The sequence below is a fragment of the Erpetoichthys calabaricus genome, chromosome 1 (genome assembly GCF_900747795.2).
Source record: "Erpetoichthys calabaricus chromosome 1, fErpCal1.3, whole genome shotgun sequence".
Taxonomy (NCBI): domain Eukaryota; kingdom Metazoa; phylum Chordata; class Cladistia; order Polypteriformes; family Polypteridae; genus Erpetoichthys; species Erpetoichthys calabaricus.
In genome coordinates, this window is record NC_041394.2 from 174,514,680 (window position 1) to 174,533,845 (window position 19,166).

Genomic DNA, 19,166 nt, shown 5'->3' on the forward strand with positions numbered 1-19,166 from the left:
CATTTTGTCAAAAACTTCACGATCTGTAAGATTTCGCTCGCTTTTATAACCTGTCCAATTCGTCTTCACTTAACTGCGCCTAACTTAATGGAATATAATGAAGATGAAAAGAAACCGTTTCGGCTTCCCTCTGGTATAATGCTAGGTAACAAGATACATTACCCAAATAAAAAATCCTGGATTCAGCCAACCAAATATACAAATGGGAAATATGCTTTTTATCTGGCAAGATCGCTTTCTATTAGAAACTCAAACTCGCCACCAACCCCACCTCCTGTTTCTCCGCCCTCGCCATAAAAGAGGGGAGCTGAGCTTAAGCTGCTACATAAGAGCGCGAAGTCGATAATCGGTCGGGGGAGGGGGGCGATTTGACACAGGAGGACAGCAAAAGCAGTGGGGAGCTGAGGAAAAGAACCGGTCGAGAGCCGTGAGAGGGGTCGAGGGGTGGGGGCTTACTCTCATGCCGATCTCTCCTCCCACCAACTGCACGGAGGGAGGCGACTCTGTTGGCCGAGCTCTCCCTCCGTCCTCCCCTCTCATTTTAGAGGAGACAGACACTGTGTCGTTTTTGGAGGCGGAGGCAGCAGAGTTCCAAGCTCGATCTCCCAGAGGTTCGCTTTACCTGGTGGCAGTCATGTGATCGTTTGCGCACCTGGGCGTCTCCTGGACAAGGCGGCGAAGCAGACAGGGTGACGGACGGACAAGCAGACAATCGGGCGGAGGGACGTGCCGCTTTGTTGTTTTCTTGGGTTGTTGCGCAAATCCGGAGGGATGTGCTGTTGCTGAGGCGCTCCTTCTTTCCTTTCATTTTTTATTTTGCGAGCGGTCTTGGTTAGCCGAGGATGTGAAGTTTTCTTTTTGCGGATCGGCGCTTTTGCTGTGGCTGGATTTCCTACAACTTGCAGGTGAGTGTTCCTGAGGCCGGGCGGGGCTTTGGGGCCGCACGCTGCCTTGTCTGGGCATCTGATCGCAGCATTCCCGTCTCTCCTGTGCTGATAGTTTACTCTTAACGAGACTTTCTGGAGAAGGTGGTGTTTCGAGGGCACCAGAAACTTCCGTGCGCTCTTCTCATTGCGGGCTGTTGAGTGTGCCGAATGGGCACTGTAAAATCGAGGCTGGCAACGGCTCTAGTAGAGAGACCCCTCGGGTGTGAGACCCGCCAGTATTATAGCAATGGCTTCCCGATACCATCAGATTGTGGGGGCGGCGCACAGGGAGCTGGGGAAACTTTGAAAGAGAGTTGAGCTGCAGCGTAAGCCATATGTGTCACCAGCAACAGCGAATCGACATGGCCCAGACACTGGCGATCGAGCGATTTTAACGAGAGAAACATAACTTTGTTAAGCGTGTCGCGTTGGGGTGTGAAATACCCCCCGGGCATGCTCCTTGGTTGTCGACTCCTCGGGCCAAGCAGAAAAGTTCACGATCCCCTTCCCCCTCTCGAGTGTAGGTCTCTATAGGACCCTAATCTGGGACGTCATTCCAGCATGAGGTGAAAGGGTTCTGCTCGCTGGGCTTGTGATCTAGTTTTTAGTGGCCATGCTGACGCATTTTGACTCGGCTTTCTTAAAACACCTGGTGAAGTTCAATGTTTGGTTTCCAAATAGAGTGGTAGTGTGCTTAGCTTCAGGGGGCCAATGTTCGATTCCCAGCCCGCTTACGATTCACGTACTTCTCCGCGCCGCTTGAATCTCCGGTTCCCTCCCACATTCCAAACACTTAGGTTAATCAGCTCCCCTACTTTGTGCCGGTGTGTGGGAGTGTGAGCGCTAGTGCTCGTGTCCTTGCCATAAACTGACGTCCTGTTCACGGGCAGCTTTTGTGGAGATTGGATCCCAGGGATCTTGAACCACAAATTCGACAGCAGATTTTTTTTTTTAACCCTCAGGGAATAGTGCTAGTGAACTGCATTTTTTAGAATTCCATTTTTTTTTTCACACGATTTAAGTTACACACATATGAGAAATGTCTAGGTAGGGAGTTAGGAAACGCGACAACGTGGGAGTCCAGAGGCGACGGTGTGGCTCCGCCAGGTATATCACTCGGTCTCGCGACGCCACATTAAAGCTGATGGATAATGCTTAGAATCCCGTGCAGATCAGGACTGGGCCTGAACCCGGACTTCAGTCTCCTCTAGCAGAAAACCCAAATGAACACTATTATACTATTATTCTGATATTTTAATTGCGCGGGCTCTCCCCCAATGTACGTTTCTTTATATTTGAAACTATTACCTATCTATATTGAATGTGGTGTGCTTTGTAGAAGACATCAAGTTCAGCCTGAGATTTCCAGTTGAATAACTGAAACACTGGGTATGGGCGATGCCACTAACACAATCCACAAATTATACATTTGACAAAAAAGTTGCTCACCATTTAAAAAGTTTTCAAATACAGTGTATGGAATTTAAACAGTTTACATGGATGAATATTCTTAATCCTGTTTGATCCAGTTCATGGCTGCCTTGGGCTCACGGAAGAAAACAGTCATAAATGGGTTGCCACTACATCACAGGGATGAATGAAAGCAAGCACATTCCAATGCACTGTCCTGCATATTTGGCAAGGTACTACCTTCAAATTGGCATTATGTGGGCATATGGTAACCTGCACAGGGATCACACATGCTCAAATTACTCAAATTTGAACCTGCCACCATATGGTGTTAGTGTTTATTCTTATAGTACATGGCTGGCAAAGAATTATGGTGATTGATTAAAAGGACTGAGATTAAATAAGGGGAACAAAAACAAGGAGCAGCCTGACTCACCATCACGTGGTGACTTACTGGCGCAGTAGGAGTTAGTAACAGAGCTGAGCCAAGCTTAAAATTCAAATTGCAAACTATTGCCCTCCTTTGCAGTTGAACTGGTGCCAAGAGTCACCAGAGCAAAGTCTTGGAATGGTGGGAATGCTTTGGAAAAACCCAGCAAAAGATGTTTCCCACCTGCAATAAAGTGCCCCAAATCCCTACCCCCACATGCTGGACTAGCCAGTACTGACACGCACACACATGCAAATTGAGCTCGCCTTCCAGCATCTGCTAGTTTGTCAAGTTGAACTTTGGTAAAATGCCCAGATCACATTCTTCTGAGTTTCAGTCTTCTCTGAAATGGTTTGGGTGAAGAGTCAGAGCTGCAGATTTTTAATGGTGAAATGCTATAGTGCCACGTAGGTGTCAGTAGGGTCACCCCAAAGTGCTTGCTTAACAAAGTCTGCAATTAGGTCTATTTGAATTCCGTTTGTAAACCACTCCTTCAAAAGACCAAATGTAATATCTGGTTTTATCAGGGCAGGAAGCTCACATGTATACTCTTGTCTGGGGGTCTTCCTGTGGATCAGTGTCCCTCTATGTCAGTGCCACCTGCACGTATAGTGTAAAAAAAAGTACCACTTTCTACTAGGTGGTATCAACTGGCAGAGCTAGATAGTGCCAAGTCTGTCTCAGAAATGTATAGGACAAATTATTCAATTTGATTATTGAAATTTGTAAATAGACAGAGGGCAGCACAGTTTGTGTTCTGGGTACTCCCTGTGTAGAGATTGCATGTTCTTCCCATGTCTGTGTGGGTTTCGTCCCACTGTCTAAAGTTAGATGAATTAGCAATGCTAAATTGGCCTGTGGTGCGTGTGTGTGTTTGCCCTGCAATGGACTGGCACCCTGTCCTGTTTTTGTTCCTTCCTTATTCCTCATGGCTGCTGGAATAGGCTCTAGCTGCCCCACAACCCTGCCATGGATAAATGGGTTAGGAAGATGGATGGTAGACAGATAGAATTCTATGATGCCCTTCTATAATGAAAGCCATTGGATGTTTACAAGTTTGTTGTACAATTGCTTACAAGTGTTTTTGTTTGTTTGTTTTTTAACAGTACATATTGGCATGTTCATTACTCAGTCACTCAGCAAATTAAAAATGGGATTTGAGGCCACCTTAGTCACTTGTTCTCTGGGTATTATCCTCTTAGTAGTACACTGTGGCAGTAAGGGGGGGGGGGGCAGCAGGTTCAATCTAAATTTAGTTTGTATAGCATGACTATAAGCATGCATAGTCACAAAGTGCTTTATATGGTAGATTACAATACCTCCATCCTTCCGTTTTCTAAACCTGTTTAATCCTGATCAGGGTTGCAAGGAAGTTGGTGAATATCCCAGCAAGCACATTAACAGATATCCAAACCAAGCATCTTGACAAAAACGCATCCAAAAAAATGAAGATACTAAAGGGAGCTTGGAAGGATGTTCTGTCATACAGTGCAAGCATCTTCCTAACTGACAAGCATTTACTCCAGAAAGTCATCAATGCCATCAGTAGATCAGAATGACCCAGACTATGTCCTTGCCATCTGTATGTTTGTTGCCAGTGGGCACTGGGAAGAACTTACCTTCCGGAGTGAATTTCTTCACACTAGGTGATGTCTACCCAACCATATGGAAGTACTACAGTTATTCACCAGTCTTACTACTTCATATTTCCTTTGTGTGAGTAGTTGACACTGCCCGTCAAGTTATCAGTTGTCCTATTACAGATCCAGGCAATGCTCACCACACTCTCTTCATGAAGGGCTCCGTACTCGTGCCAGCCTGTGTTCCCCCACCCTCTTCTCATTTTCCCACTTTGTATCCTGGAAGCTGATTATTCACTAACAATATGAAAGCAGAGTGTTGGATTAGGGTGAGCTGCTTGGCTGACCCAGTGCATGTGTGTGTGTGTGTGTGTGTGTGTGTGTGTGTGTGTGTGTGTGTGTGTGTGTGTGTGTGTGTGTGTGTTTATTAACTCAAAACCGGGTTGTGCCACATAAATCAGCCATGTGGTGAATGAAAAGATGAGTGCCATTCTTAGCCAGAGAGTTAACCCATTTGTGTGTATGAGACTCCCAAGACCGTTGGGCTTCTCTGTTTTATGAGGCTAGTAGAAAAAGCTTACAATGCAACAGTGCTGACAAATGGACTTTGAACCTTAAAGGGTGTGTCAGAGGGTGGCACTGGTAGTGTACAATGTGTGTGTGTTCTGCTTCTGCTGCCACACAGTCTGCTTTTCTTTTCAGGAATGTGTTAGGTGAAATGTGGGATAATGCCCCACCCAAATGGGAGAATAATAGTCTATCTGGGAGAATGAAGCAGGACTGTTTTTTTCTGGCTATGAGGTCAGATCTCATCCCATTCTGGTTCAGCCTGCTGCTGTCCTGTCACTTCTATGCCCTTGAAGGGTGCTACCAGCTGTGCCTCTTTAGGAGTGGAATCAGATCTGGCTGGGAATTCCAGTGCCATATTCCCAGTGGAAGTTGAATTAAGCCCCAGGAATGACAGCAATGCCAGAGACTTGGTTCCAGCTGGACATTTCTAGTATGGAAACACGTTTCTCATTTTTGTAGTTTGTACACATAACTTTGTTTGGGTGGCGGCTGCACCTGTGTTCAATTCCCATGCTAGTCGTGGTCTACGTGAAGCATTCATGTCGTCTCTGTGTCTGTATCAGTTTTCCCTAGGTGATCTGGCTTCATCAAACACATCTTATTTAAACCTGAACCTGTAAAAAGGCCCAGCCTGAGTGAATACGCGCTTTATTGGAGTGGTGTCCCGTCCAGATTTTGTTCTTTTGTTCCATGAAATGTGGCTCTGTTGTAGGAGGGGTGACAGTTACAGCTCTTTATCCGCAAGTCAGAGCCAGCTTGTACCTTGCGTCTGTCCATTGCTTTATTCAGTAAATTACTGGAGGCTGATCCTGGTCTAATGTTACATGTTGGGATATCAGGGCAGTATGAGGATGGCTGGCTTCAAATAAGTTGAGACAATGGTCAACATTTGCAGTGATAGCTGCTCTTTTTGCAATAGCATCAGTCTTTAAATAGACAATACTGGTGACAGTGGTTTGAGCGATTTGCTTTGCTGATGGGCACTTAGGGTCAAAAATGCAGTGAGAAGGTATACCAAACCCCCCTTCAACAACATTGGTGTTTTTATCCCCTTAGTTTCTGCTTTCACACTCATGGGCTGGTTATGCACAGTGTCACTTGGGCTTTTATACCCACTTCATTATCTAAATCTCATCCTAAAAATAATATGCAGGCGTGAGCCAGAGGGATGGATTATCACCAGCGCTGCTTTCCATTTACAGCTGGTGTAGGCGTTCAAAAGCAGCACAACTCTTCCCCAGCTGCCCAAGTCTGTGTTTACTGAATGTGTGCATGCAAGAACTCGCTTGTGAAGGCAGCCATCCGGTCGCTGTTTTTGATGGGGTGTCGTACATGAGCTGAGGACTACAGAACTTCACGTCTGTCAGTTCTGCTTCAATCCATAACCCTTGAGCCTTTTGATGGCGTTTGACAAGTAATGCTTTAAAGGCATATGTCTGTATGAGAGCCTTATTACCCAGTTATTATTAATGTTTTGCTTTGGCAGGATGGGAAATGATGTAGCGCCTTTCATCTGTCGCTACCATCGCTCAGCACGTGTCTCAGTCCCGTGACTGTGCGGGCATTTTCCCAGTGATTTTTCTCTCTTTCCTCCACCTCCTCTCAGTTGGGCACACTTTGCCTGCTGATTCGAGGAGCTGTGAAATCGCGCCTCTGGCTGGAAATAATTGGCCCCCAGACACATATTGCTAATTGGGGCGCTGATGCAACGCGGGTCCCGGAAGGGGGTTGCTGCAAGTCATAACGTGTGAGCCCCCTGTGCCAGGGAGGCAGACAACTCAAGTTGATTTTAGGTTTTTGTTCGCTCTTTTTGTCCAGGCAGGTTTCATTAGAGTGTATGTGTGAGGCCATCCTGTGCCCCATGTTTGTGCAGATCCTTGGCTGCCAGCTTTTCCTTCATATATCTATTCCAGTGTGTGAATTGTACAATTGTTGTGGTCTCCTTGGATACGAGCCAGAGTAAACTGGCTGCAGGCTACCCCCATCTTCACTCCCCCACTACAGAGTCCAGACTACAGTGATGCTGGCGACATCGCTGCTTTTGACACCGATGCTCTCTGGTACCCATTGTCCCCATCGAACCACTCTTCTGTGATTACTCTGTTGAGCTAATGTGTGTTTCACTCAGGGTTTTTAACAAGGAAGTTACATTTTTCCCACTGTGGGGTGGGGTGTTGGGAGTCCCTTGGTGTTTAATATACAATGAGATTTATCTTCAGGCTTTCAAGACAGTCTGTAAGGAGAAGTGGCTGAGCAGGAGAACTGGAAACCAACCCCCGCCTAAAGGGGCCTGAGCTCATACTGCATGAACAATAAAGCATTAGAGATTGTCCTCTGAAGCACCTCAGGGTGGTATTTGCTTTGAGAGGTATTAAGTGCATATAGGTGTGTGTAGGAGTGTGTCCTGCATTGACCTGGCTTTTGATCCAAAGCTCAGTTATTTTTTTTTTTCATTGAACTGCTTGAAGTCTGTAATGGAATGAATGTCACTATATAATAATGTTTGTCAGAGGTGGCTGTCTTCAGCTCATTTGCATTCTACCAGCCTTTCAGATAACATAGCAATTGCAGCAGTAGTTTGATTGGCACAGGTCAGACAGCAAAGGCATTTTCCATATAGCTAATGTGTCCTGGCCAAGCTTTTTGAGAGTGGTAAGCAAGTATGACTGCTGACTCTCAAGGAGGCACTTTGGGAAGTAACTCAGACATTTTGTTGTGGTCTCTTCCTTATTCAAGAATGTGCAGCTTTAAACTCTTTTGTGCTTGAGGTAGGAGTTTAACTCACTTGTGTCACTCTTCTGTCCACCAGGGCAGGTCTGCCCATCCTCCTGTTGGTTGGACTGCTGGGCAAAATACTCCAAGCATTCACTCAGGAGGTCTGGTTGACTGGGACATTCTTTGTGAATCTGTTTTCAGCACGAGACGTCATGTTGCATAAGAGGCGGGGCAGCCTGGAATGTTGAGTGAAAGCAGATGTGTGGAGGCAGCACAGCCAAGACTGATTGGTGACCAAAAGGGGCAGCAGGAGATTTCATACCCTTTTCATTCATGTCCAGTGGGAGAGGTCTGCAGTATGCTTTGACCAAGGTGGCTTAGGAAAGAGAACCCTGGACAGGCGAGTTTGATTTTTGTGACATACAACAACAGGGAGTCCAGCCAAATTAGCTGACTGTTCTGGCAGAGGTGTAACAGAGGAGTGCCTCCCAGAATAGATGAACTGGTTAGCCTGGTCATGCCATAACCAACTGGGTTTAACTGGCATATCTACTTCCAATCCCTACCAGGGACATGACTGTACCATTGTTTCAGTACTCAGTTATTGGTATACCACTGCAATGCCTTGCTTATTTTGTGGTGTAGTTCCTGTTTATTTTTATCGTGTGCTTTGAAAACTGGCCTGGTGAGTTTAAGGCATAGCACTCTAGTCTGTTTGCACTGTCACGCAAATGCCTTCACCAGCATGTTCTTCTGCAAGCAGCACCAGTCTCCGCCCCATGGTGGCTAGACTGCCAACAGCTGTACTTCATTAGCAAGGGCAGAGGTCATTAGGAGTGGCATCACAACTCCAGTTTTCTTTGTTTCTTTTATTTCTTGCCATTTTTCTTTGGAAGTTGTGTCACTTGCATAAAGGAGGAGGGTTGCCAGCCCAACAGCTCCTCCACATTGGGTGTATATGCTGTTTGCAATGAAATGGCAAGGCAGTAGCACAGCTTAGGTATTACTCAAGGACTAAACTAGAAGTTTGAAGTAGTCCAAAAAGATCCAGGGTGTGTCCGGACCGATTTATCCCGAGTATATGACAAAATGGTATTACTGTGGATTACTTCTGGATATGCAGCTACATGGCATAGGGTTAGTCATGGGTGGGTAGCTGGGAGCCGTGTAGATGTCAGCAAGAGCATGTGTGCGTGAATATATACCATTGAGGTGGGTCAGTCCTGAGATGACCTCAGTGTGGTGTAGGCCAGAGAGGACAGCTAGACAGTACAGTAAAACAAAGTACAAATCAATCAATTTTGATTGATTAGTTCTAAGTGAAGAGGCAGCAGAAAGAGACTGGTGGTGAGTGGACTACAGCATGTCAGTTTAGTTGGATTAGCAGTGAAGTGTTAGGGTGACACAGATAAACGAAGATTCTTTCTTGTTGGTTCTGCTTGGTTCAGTTTAAAAAAAAAAAAAAAAAACTAACATTATTGAAATTAGGATAATGTTTAGAGTTTTGCAAATTGCAGAACTGAACCGCCAACTGTTCATAAAAAAAAATAGTACAAGAAGCGCTTTTTTTCTTTAAAAGTTGGGCATGTACTGTAATCCATAAAACTTCTAGATCCAAATACTTTAAAAGCAGCATGATTTTTTCATATTCATTAAATTTCACAAAGAACATAATGACCTGAAAAGAGTCCTTTTATTTTTTTTTAATGTTTTTATTTCAATACAATTTGTTTATTATGGTACCAGAAAGTGGTGACTTGTTGAATATTGGTCAGACATGCAAATAAGAATTTCACTGTACAATTGATATTACAACCACTACCATTATTACATTTTCTGTTTGGCTTGAGACTGGGCGCACTTAACAAAATGAAGAATCCCTTAATATCTGTCCTATATTTAAGTCCTAGTCGCCAGTAAATGTTTCTACATGTCTTGAATGACACAGCATGACCACACCCGCCCTACTGGCCAGAGTTTGGCTTCATTGAATAATTTTTCTAGTGCCAGTCTGTTGCCTGTGTTTATTGTATGAAAGAGATATTAATCCCATCAAAAACTGATTTATCTGAAGGCCCCATAATCCGCCTCTGTCCTGATCTGGCTGATCTCTAGCCCTCCCCCCGCCTGCAGCTGGTCCAATCTGACCTGACCCACTTGGCTGGCACTCCTGTTCCTCCTTGTCACTTTGTGCCCTGACAATCAAAGGACAATGATGTATTGGTAAGAGGCTGGGACAGAGCTCTGCCAATTTGTTCAGACTGAGGGGCTGGGGCCAACTCTGCACTTTGTTTGCAAATGGCATGGTGAACCATTTTACTATCGATTGTCAAAAATATGCACACCTTCACCAGAACTGAAAACACTTCTGTAATGAAAAAGTAAGCCGTTGTAGGAAGAACGCTAAATACTGGATTTCACGGGACACACGTCAAGATGAGGGAGGTTTTGGTTAGATATTTGTAAATTAATTCATTCTGTATAGCTACTTACTCATTTTACAGATTTTGGGCGTTCTTACCTTGACAGCTTTCAACCACAAATCAGTAATTCTCCCAGAAGTTAGTGTTAGATCACCACAGGGATGACTCAAATCACACCTGTTCCAGACAATTGTATAGTTCATTTGGGATGTGTAAAGGTAACCAGAGACAAATCCACATAGAGCCTAAGTAGGCTGGGATTAAAACCCGGTGTTCTGAAACTATGAAGAAGCAGCAGCATTAACCATGTCACAATATGCTGCCCTCACATGTATATTTGTTGTGAGTCATATTTCTGAGATTTTGAATTTTTTTGGTACTTTTTTTCATTTATGATTAGATAAGGATCACCTTTATCCAGCAGGTCTTCATATTAAAAGACCATATTTATACATCTCTCTTGCCTTTTAAAAGTGAATGCTTGATAGAGTATGTACGCACTTCACAGTATCCATAAATTTCACTTTAACAAATAAAGTACCAAATTTGATTTCCTAAAGAGGCTTAATATATCAATACTGTGTTGTCCACTAAAATTACAGCACTTGACACACTGCCATTAATTACCTATTGTACTTGCATATAATGTACACTCCTTTCACACACAAAGGAACATGTGCAAAGCCAAATAAGTGCCAAGAGGAAATATCTTCATGTGGCATGTCACTTTTTCAAATGTTGGCATGCATTTCCCGTCTCCTCTAACTTGACCACATCTCTTTGCATTGATTGGATTAACTGTAGAAATTTAAAATAGCCTAAGATGGACCTTCCATTATCTATACTTACAACTATTTTGTATTAAACATTGAACAAAAAAAAGTTGAATAAATCATGTAAATAAAAAAAGTCTCATAAGATCAGTTTGATAGGAATAAAATGCTTTACTTCAGTTGGCTCATTTTGTCTTGCATTCATTCAGGTTTTTAGTAATCTTGTTTTGCCATTTTGTAAGCTCTAACTGTGCATGTAAAATGGATCTGTAACACTTTAGGCACTGCAAAAATGTATCATTTACTCTTATGTAACAAGACCTTAACAAAAAGATTCTTTTAGTCTTCATAGCACTTAAAAAATATCAGTAGATCGGTTATTCATCGCTGTGCAGTGTGGCATATTGACATGATGGTAAAATAACTTGTTAAAATTAAGGATTCCGAGATCTTCTAGTAAATGTGTAATATCAAGAGAAATGTGTCTCAGTTAAGCCACCTCAGCCACCACTCCAAAGAGAAGTCACATTGCAGAGATGAATAAACACTTTACTGATGCTTTGTAAGTGTTATTATTAGTATCAAACTATTATTGCAGGTCCATCTTCTAAAAATTGAACCAAACAGAAAAGAGTGGGCAGCACCTCTTGTAAAGTACAACTCCTTAAGTGTTGATAGTGTAGTTGCTTTTTAAATATTTATTATGTAATTTATTATTTACACTTAAACATGAAACACTTGTGAACCTTTTAAACTTAATGTATTCATATAACTGCTTTTTTAAATGTATAAAAACTAATATCATCAGATCAGGAACTATATTGTTCCATTTCATATTTAGTGTACCATGTCCACTATAAGATGCCTCTAATATCTAATTTCTCCAATACCAATCTTACATAACAAATGAGAAAAATTCAAGATGAAAGTGAAAGTGTTTTTATATAAAAGGCTATACGGTTGTAATCTAAAGTGAGTGAATAAGCATTCTTTGTGTAATAGTATTAAGAAAAGCCTTGGCCACCATAGCTGTAGTTTATCCTGGCAGCACAAGGCACACTCGCTCAACTGTATAGTTACTAACTGTATTAAATAGACCATGTGCTGGTCCAGCATCCTCGGCTCAAACCCCTGCCTGGTAACTGTCTATTTGGTGTTTGCATGTTTTCAGAGTGCCTGTGTGGGCTTTCTACCAACATTCCAAAGTCATGCATTATGTTAACTAGAGATTCTAAATTGCCTTTATGCTCATGTGCTTGTATATGTGAATGGATCCTGCAATTGACTGGTGCCATGTCCAGGCTTAATTCTAACCTTGCACCAGCTATTACCAGGATAGGCTCCAAAGTCTGTGAACTGAGTTGGTAGTGTTTAAATTGGGCTGAGCAAACAGTAAATGTCAGTACTGGCCAGAGTCATGCCTGCTTTTCATAAGTAAACATTTAGTACTCGCTGGCATAAAAAAAAAAAAAAAACACACGTGTTAGTAGTTTAAAACAGCTGGTTAATCAAGTGCAAAGTATGAAGTAATAAATGAAAATGCGCAAGGCATATTGGGCCAAATGTAGTGGCACAGTACTGGTAGGAACTGGCACAGCAAGATTACCAGTTATTCATTCTACTCCCAATTGCGCTTGACTATGTAAGGTGATGTGCAACATGTATGCAGATAGTTAATAGCATTGTCAATGAAAATCATTGCAAAATGTGAGAAGACATTTTTCATGTACTAGGAAGCAGAAGCAGCTAGAAAGCGAATACATTTGCTTTGAAACACAGAAGAATGAAAGAAATTGTGGTGCCAATTGTTATTTTTGCTTCTTTGGTACTACTCAATTCTTTCCCTTTGGCACTGCTTATTCTTTCCACAGTGCCCCCATTCTGTCCTTCTGCTTTGACATCCACATCACACTTAGCAGTTTCAGAGAACTGTCCTTAAGTGCTAGTGTACTTTGGATTCCATTTTACACAAATAATTCAAACAACTAAAGAGAGTGGTTAAAAAGGCATCTTTCAGAACTATTATTTTGACCACATGACAACACAGACTTAAATTAGTGAAAGCATAATAGAAAAAAATAAAAATCCTTGTTTCTAGTTCAGATGGACAACTGGCAAGACCACAGCTCCTACTAGATGTCTCTGTAAGTGGACTAAAGTAACATGGATTATAGGAAGTTGATTGTGGTGAAGCATACAAAACAAAAACCCTATCCAGAGTCTTAGGCAGCCTAGAAAGTGTCAAGATGATCTCACTCATAAGCACCCATCTCTTTCTTTGCAAATTGTTGGGTTGGCCCACGCTCTCTGGTCTTGTTGCAGTTGACTCATTTAACCAGCCAGCAGGAAGTTGTGCAGATGATGATGAATCACTGAAATTTGCATTTCCTTTGATTTATGCACTTGCACGTAGCATTTAGATAAGGCATGTTCATTCAATCCATTGCAGTATTCCTGTTATCATGCATAACATTTTATAACATAGCAGGTAGAATTTAAAAGTGGTTCCATATGAATCAAACATTGGAGGTATATACAAAATGTCGCAGTAACTAATGGAAGAGAGCTTAAATGTCGATGTATATAATGTAGCAAGTGGCTCAAAATTTAGGGTGCGCTTTTTTTTTTTTGTAAAAGGCTCAAAATAGAAAGGCTGCACCAGGAGGATGCGTTTGTGTGTATGTATATAAATATTTACCGTACTAGCAGAGTCTTCGGTACTCGCATCACCCCCAGTTGACTCCACTGCATTGGCTTCCTGTATGAGATCATATGTTCGACACTCCGCTTGCCACATACCAACCTAACAAACAGAAGAGCCACTAGTCTTCTTGCTATTGTGAGGATTCTTTATTCAACTCTGCACAAAAATACTAAATTACTGCTCCCTGGAGTCATCAGGAGCCTGTCTAATGGTCATGTTCCAATTGCACATAATTCACTATACTCCTGTGTATTGCTGTTCCTGTATTTACCAAATAGTAAGCATTTTATAAATAATGTACTACTGCTTCGTATTCATATACTGTATACAGGCTTATTTTTATCTTATTTTACTATATTATAAACATTGATATTTACTGTAGCATTTTTGTATACGAATTGCAGAGAGTATGATATGGTGAGGGAGATATTTTATTTACCAAGAAAGAGGTTGAAAGAATCATTTTCGGGTCATTTAATGGCCATTTTGTATTTAAAACCTTTTCAAGGATTGCAAAGAAGCACAATGGTCAGTCTTACCGACGCTGCTCATGCATATGACATACATATCGCAGAGTAACTGATAGGGTAAAACTGGAAGTGCAATTAGTGTTGACAAGCCCTAACAAATTATGGTGTAAAACAGATTGATGATGATGATGATTAAAAAAAAAAAACAAAAAAAAAAAAAAACACCACAACACTTGCCAGCAGTATGGCCTAGTGGCTAAAGCTCAGAATTGTACATTAAAAAGCTGTCAGTTGAATTCCCACCACTGATTTGCGATGTGTATCCAGGCAAGTCATTTAATCTGCTGCCGTGCTCTTAAAACACATACATAACTCATCTGTCTATCCTAGGTACAGTAACATATGCTGTAGTTTTGACACATTACCCATCCATTTGAGAAAGTAATCAGAACATTCTTTTTACCCACTCTTAGTTTTTTTTGATTTCTTCAGATCATTTCCGAACATTTCGCATTTAGGATTCTATATGTAGGAACCATAATGGAGGTGCCCTTTGCTTTAGGTCTATAGACTTTTCTTTAGCTGGTGCCTTTGTGCCTTTTTACGGAGTACAGACGGCTGTGGTGTTAATCTCCTTGTATATGCACACTGAACAGAAATCACACGCTTAGTTTTTCTACGATGATATCACACACACACACACACACACATTTTACCTCTAAACCTCACAATTGCTGACTATTCAATCCTTTTTAGCAATCTGCTGTTATTTGTAAACTCAGTTGAATAATTGTGGTTTGTTTCTCTTGGATTATTTTTTTCTGCCTGTGTATTTAAAGGATTTGGCAGTGGGTGCATGTTTTGCCATGTGAAGAAGAATCCTATTTGTTTATTAACTAAAAGCAGCTAATAAGAATAAAATAGCCATGTAAAATTTATATTATATAATATAAAAAATCCTACTAGTATGGCTTATAGACATTGAAAAAAAGAGGCCAAAACACGTGCTTGATTTGAAGGGGAGTGAAAAAAAATAACGTGAACATATGGATTCACAAAACCTGTCCCTGACTCTTAGGAATTTGTGTTTCGCAATGTAAAGTGCCTTTTGAGTGTATTTGCGGTGAGAGGCCTTGAATGAAATATGCTGTTGGTTGTTGAATAGAAAATGGTGGTGGACAATATCCAAGTGTGTGCTTGGGGCAAAGCCATTGTGATGGCCTTCTGGGAGGTATGAGCCCTCTGATTTTGGGGACCCTATGAAAGTTTTCCCTGCTAATTTCAAAGGCACTATCCTAAAACCACTTGGACCAGGTTAGGTCCCAAAAAAAAAGTTTCTTCACATGATCAATAGAGCAACCGGTTTTATTAATTGGGAATTTGATTGGCCCAATATGAGTGAATTTTGTTGGATTGAATATCTTGACAGTGTAAATTTTGCATGACCCTATAATGAGTAAAACAGCGTAGAATAGAGGCGCAGATTAAACAAATTTTAACAACCATTAAGCCATTATATACTTGTGCATTTTCTCTGAATCTAATATTTGTTTTTTATATGCTTTAGTACTAGGGTGTTGTACCGTTTTAGCCTTTATGATTACATTGATTACATCTTGCCTGAGAGGCCTTGAAAGCTTGCATATTGTAATCTTTTTAGTTAGCCAATAAAAGGTGTCATTTTGCTTGGCTTTTCTAATATGCTTTACATATTTACAACAGTTTCATTGTAAAAATGTGCAATTTTGATTCTTTGAATGCTAAGAAACTCTCCAATCCCATAATGTTATGGACTACTGCAAGTTTATAACCCTAGCCAAATCCCACTGCAGTGTAAGGTTTAGGTTAGGCAAAAGACCCAGAGTGCATTGACATTGGGTTAAGATGATTTTTGGGTGAAGGGTTTTCAAAAATTTTTTTGCTTTCCAGAAGAATTTATTAGGACACTGGTGCTCAAGCTATAGTGTCATCCGTGTTCTGTTTCAGGATGGAATAACCTATTTTAAAAATTTTTCTAATGTTGGCCATAAACTTAGTTACAACCAGGAAAACTTGATTGCACAAGTTTTTGTTCCTTTTTATTTATTAAAAATATATTCTTAACATACAAGGAATGTTTCTCTATGTGTGATTTTTTTTTTTTTTTTTTTTTTAAATCAATCATCAATCCATGCATTTGAGCCTGTGGCAGACTGCAAGTATTAGAGGATTTATGCATGCAGAAAGGACAGGGGGGTGGTGAAGATATTTTGTATCTACACTCCTTTATCCATGGTATCAACCTATTATTATTCTTGGAAGAGCTATTAAATGTTCATATTTATAGTCCGAATGGGGGATGGCATTGTGCTTTTGCATCCCAGTGTGACAGGAAGCTGACCTGAACTTCACCTTCCTACAGATTTTTGTGGTTAATATTAATTACAGAATTCATTTCCATATCTTACTAGGAGGTATCATGGTTACTGCATGCTTCTTGCTCTTAAGCTGCATAAACTTAGTTTCCACCATCTTGTGCACCTCACTTTATACATGCACAGATACACACTCCTTCTCTGGTGACACGGACAGCACAGACAGCATCTGGCAGTAAACACGCTGAACCTCCTCCTCCTTGGCATGGATAGATCATAGAGGCCTTACTTCAGAATCCATCTAAATTTACCGCCACGTTTCACATAGCAAGCTTTCACAGAACCGTAATGAATGGTTCATATCCAAATGTATCTTATGCATGAACATAGTGACATTTTCCCTGCCGTACCCAGCAACTTTCTCAATATGTTTACACTTGTGCTCATGTGGAAAATTGTTTGGAATTATTAATGAAGTCCAGTTTCCTAGGATTCTATACTCTACACTGTTCATAGATGAATTTCAGGAACCACATATGAGAGAGGGGCTAGCAAGCCCATGACAGAGACTGAACCAGCAACCTTGCCACACTACATTGGTAGATATCATTGAATGGGTTTCAGTATGTTGGGGGAAGGCCTCAGATCACCCCCCAGGCTGTTTGAGTCAAGCCAAAGGGAGTTGACAACACGGCCATTTTAATAATAATAATACTATATTTTATTTATATAGCGCCTTTCCCATGCTCAAGGCACTTACAGAATATAAGAAAGAATGGCAGGGTATACAGTATATAGCATTGTACCATAAAATAAATAAAGATTACAACAGTGAGTTCAGAGAAAAAAAAAAGCGTAACAGACAACATAATTGATGGTCTAGCGCACGCACACACACATACAGATTACATGAGCATCTTGACAGAGAAGTAAACAGAGAAGGGTAATAAAGTCAAGTAGAGCCAAAAGCCTTCCTGAACAGATGAATTTTGAGTTGTTTTTTAAAAGAATTCATGGAGTCGGCTGATCTAATTAATTTTGGTAGGTCATTCCAGAGTCTGGGTGCTATACAGCTGAAGGCCCTGTCACCCATGGAGTGTAGATTAGTGTGGGGCACAACAAGATTGCCAGAATCAGAGGACCGTAGTGGGTGAGCAGGCACATAGTGATGGAGAAGGTCACTGATATAGTTTGGCGCGAGGTTATTTAAGGCTTTGTAGGTTATTAGTAGGATTTTATATTCGATTCTGTATGACGTAGGGAGCCAGTGAAGAACTAAAATATTTTTTTTTAAAACTAATAAATAATAGCAGTGTAGGAAGGAGGTCGGAAACATGTTTGATTGTCTAGGTTTTTAGGGATTTTTTTTTCTTTCAGAATGTTGCAAAGCATCTCATTTTTAGACTGAATAGCAGCAGTTTGTGTTTCAAACTTTCACAATTCACCACCTCCTCCTTCCTGGGTGTTTTTCCTCTGGCAGAGACCAAAAACTATACTCTCACAGACTGATATAGCATGATAATAAAAATAAGCAATAATAAAAGGCAACAAAAGCAACAGTGATAAAATGAGAAATTAGATATAGAATTTATGAAAAAATAAGATTTCATAAATAGTATACTTACACAAGTTTAAAAAGTGTATTAAGCACACAGACTAATGATGCACTGAATATTATTTCTCTACACTGCTGCCTACCAGCACTTAACATATTTCTGAACTGGGAGGATTAAAGGGTTAAGAAATACTGCATATATATTTAAAAGATGAAAGTTGCAACACAAATACATGAAAAGCTGGATCACCTTTGTTCAGGTCAGGGCTTCTCTCTTAATAAATAACAGAGGGAGAATTGGCAAATTATTGAGATCATCTTTTACGTTTCCTGCTTGTATTTTTACCAGTGGTCGCCACCTTGTGGTAAACAAATCCTTCACTATTACCAGAGAGTTGGTTTGGACTATTGATCAATTAAGAAAAAAAAAAAAACACATCTATTAGGAAATAAGATTGATGGTATGTCTATATAAAAAAAACACCAAAAAAGAAACATTGTGTTGTCAGGATTTTTTTTTTCCCCCTAATGCTTTTAAAACTGGTTTGGTAATTATGCCAAGCTTAAAAAATTTACATTTATTTAGCACTACCCTGTGACACAAACTTCCAGATGTCCAATCCGAAGTTCCACAAGAAGAGACCAATCACATCAGAGGGTACCCCTAACTTTTTGCCTTTTGTGTGGTACCCAACATTCTGACTATTTTTTGGAAATTTGCATACTGATCACGAAGTCTGGTATGAAAACTAGTGCTGGGCGGTGTACCGGTTCATACCAAAAAATGTTATTTATTCTTGTTATGATATGGATTTTTCATATACCGCAACACTAGTTTAAATATCCTAAACAACGTTCAGCATGTGGCGCAGCAGGAAACTGTTTAAGGGGGACCTTTTTCCACTGCTGCACCGCTAAACACGAATGTAACGGAGTACATGCATTAGTGGAGATATTGAACGGTGAAAATGGACAGAGAACATTCTGAAACTGAAGCTGTAGCAGACAATAAAGTTGAACATGACACAGAAGAACTTTTGCCGAAAAAAGGAGCCGTGTCTGTTGTCTGGAGATATTTTGGTTTTAAAAGGTCGGATGTGGACCATTATGTTCAAATTTGTGAATACTGTTTCAATACTACTGGATAATACTGCAAGCCAAGTTGTACTTGTTTTATTTTTTTCAATACTGTGTAATGTACCTGGGTACTGTGTAATAGTGTGACGACATGTTGACTTTATTATCGTAGTTTGTCA

General features: G+C 40.9%; 1 protein-coding gene across 1 annotated transcript in view; it reads left to right on the top strand.

Moving 5' to 3' along the window:
- Positions 1-547: 547 nt before the first annotated feature.
- plxnb2b (plexin b2b) overlaps positions 548-19,166 on the top strand; it is a 93,837-nt gene continuing 75,218 nt past the window's right edge. The window contains exon 1 of the mRNA XM_028808802.2: positions 548-905. The gene's annotated coding sequence lies outside the window, so the exon portion shown is untranslated. The remainder of the gene's footprint in view (positions 906-19,166) is intronic.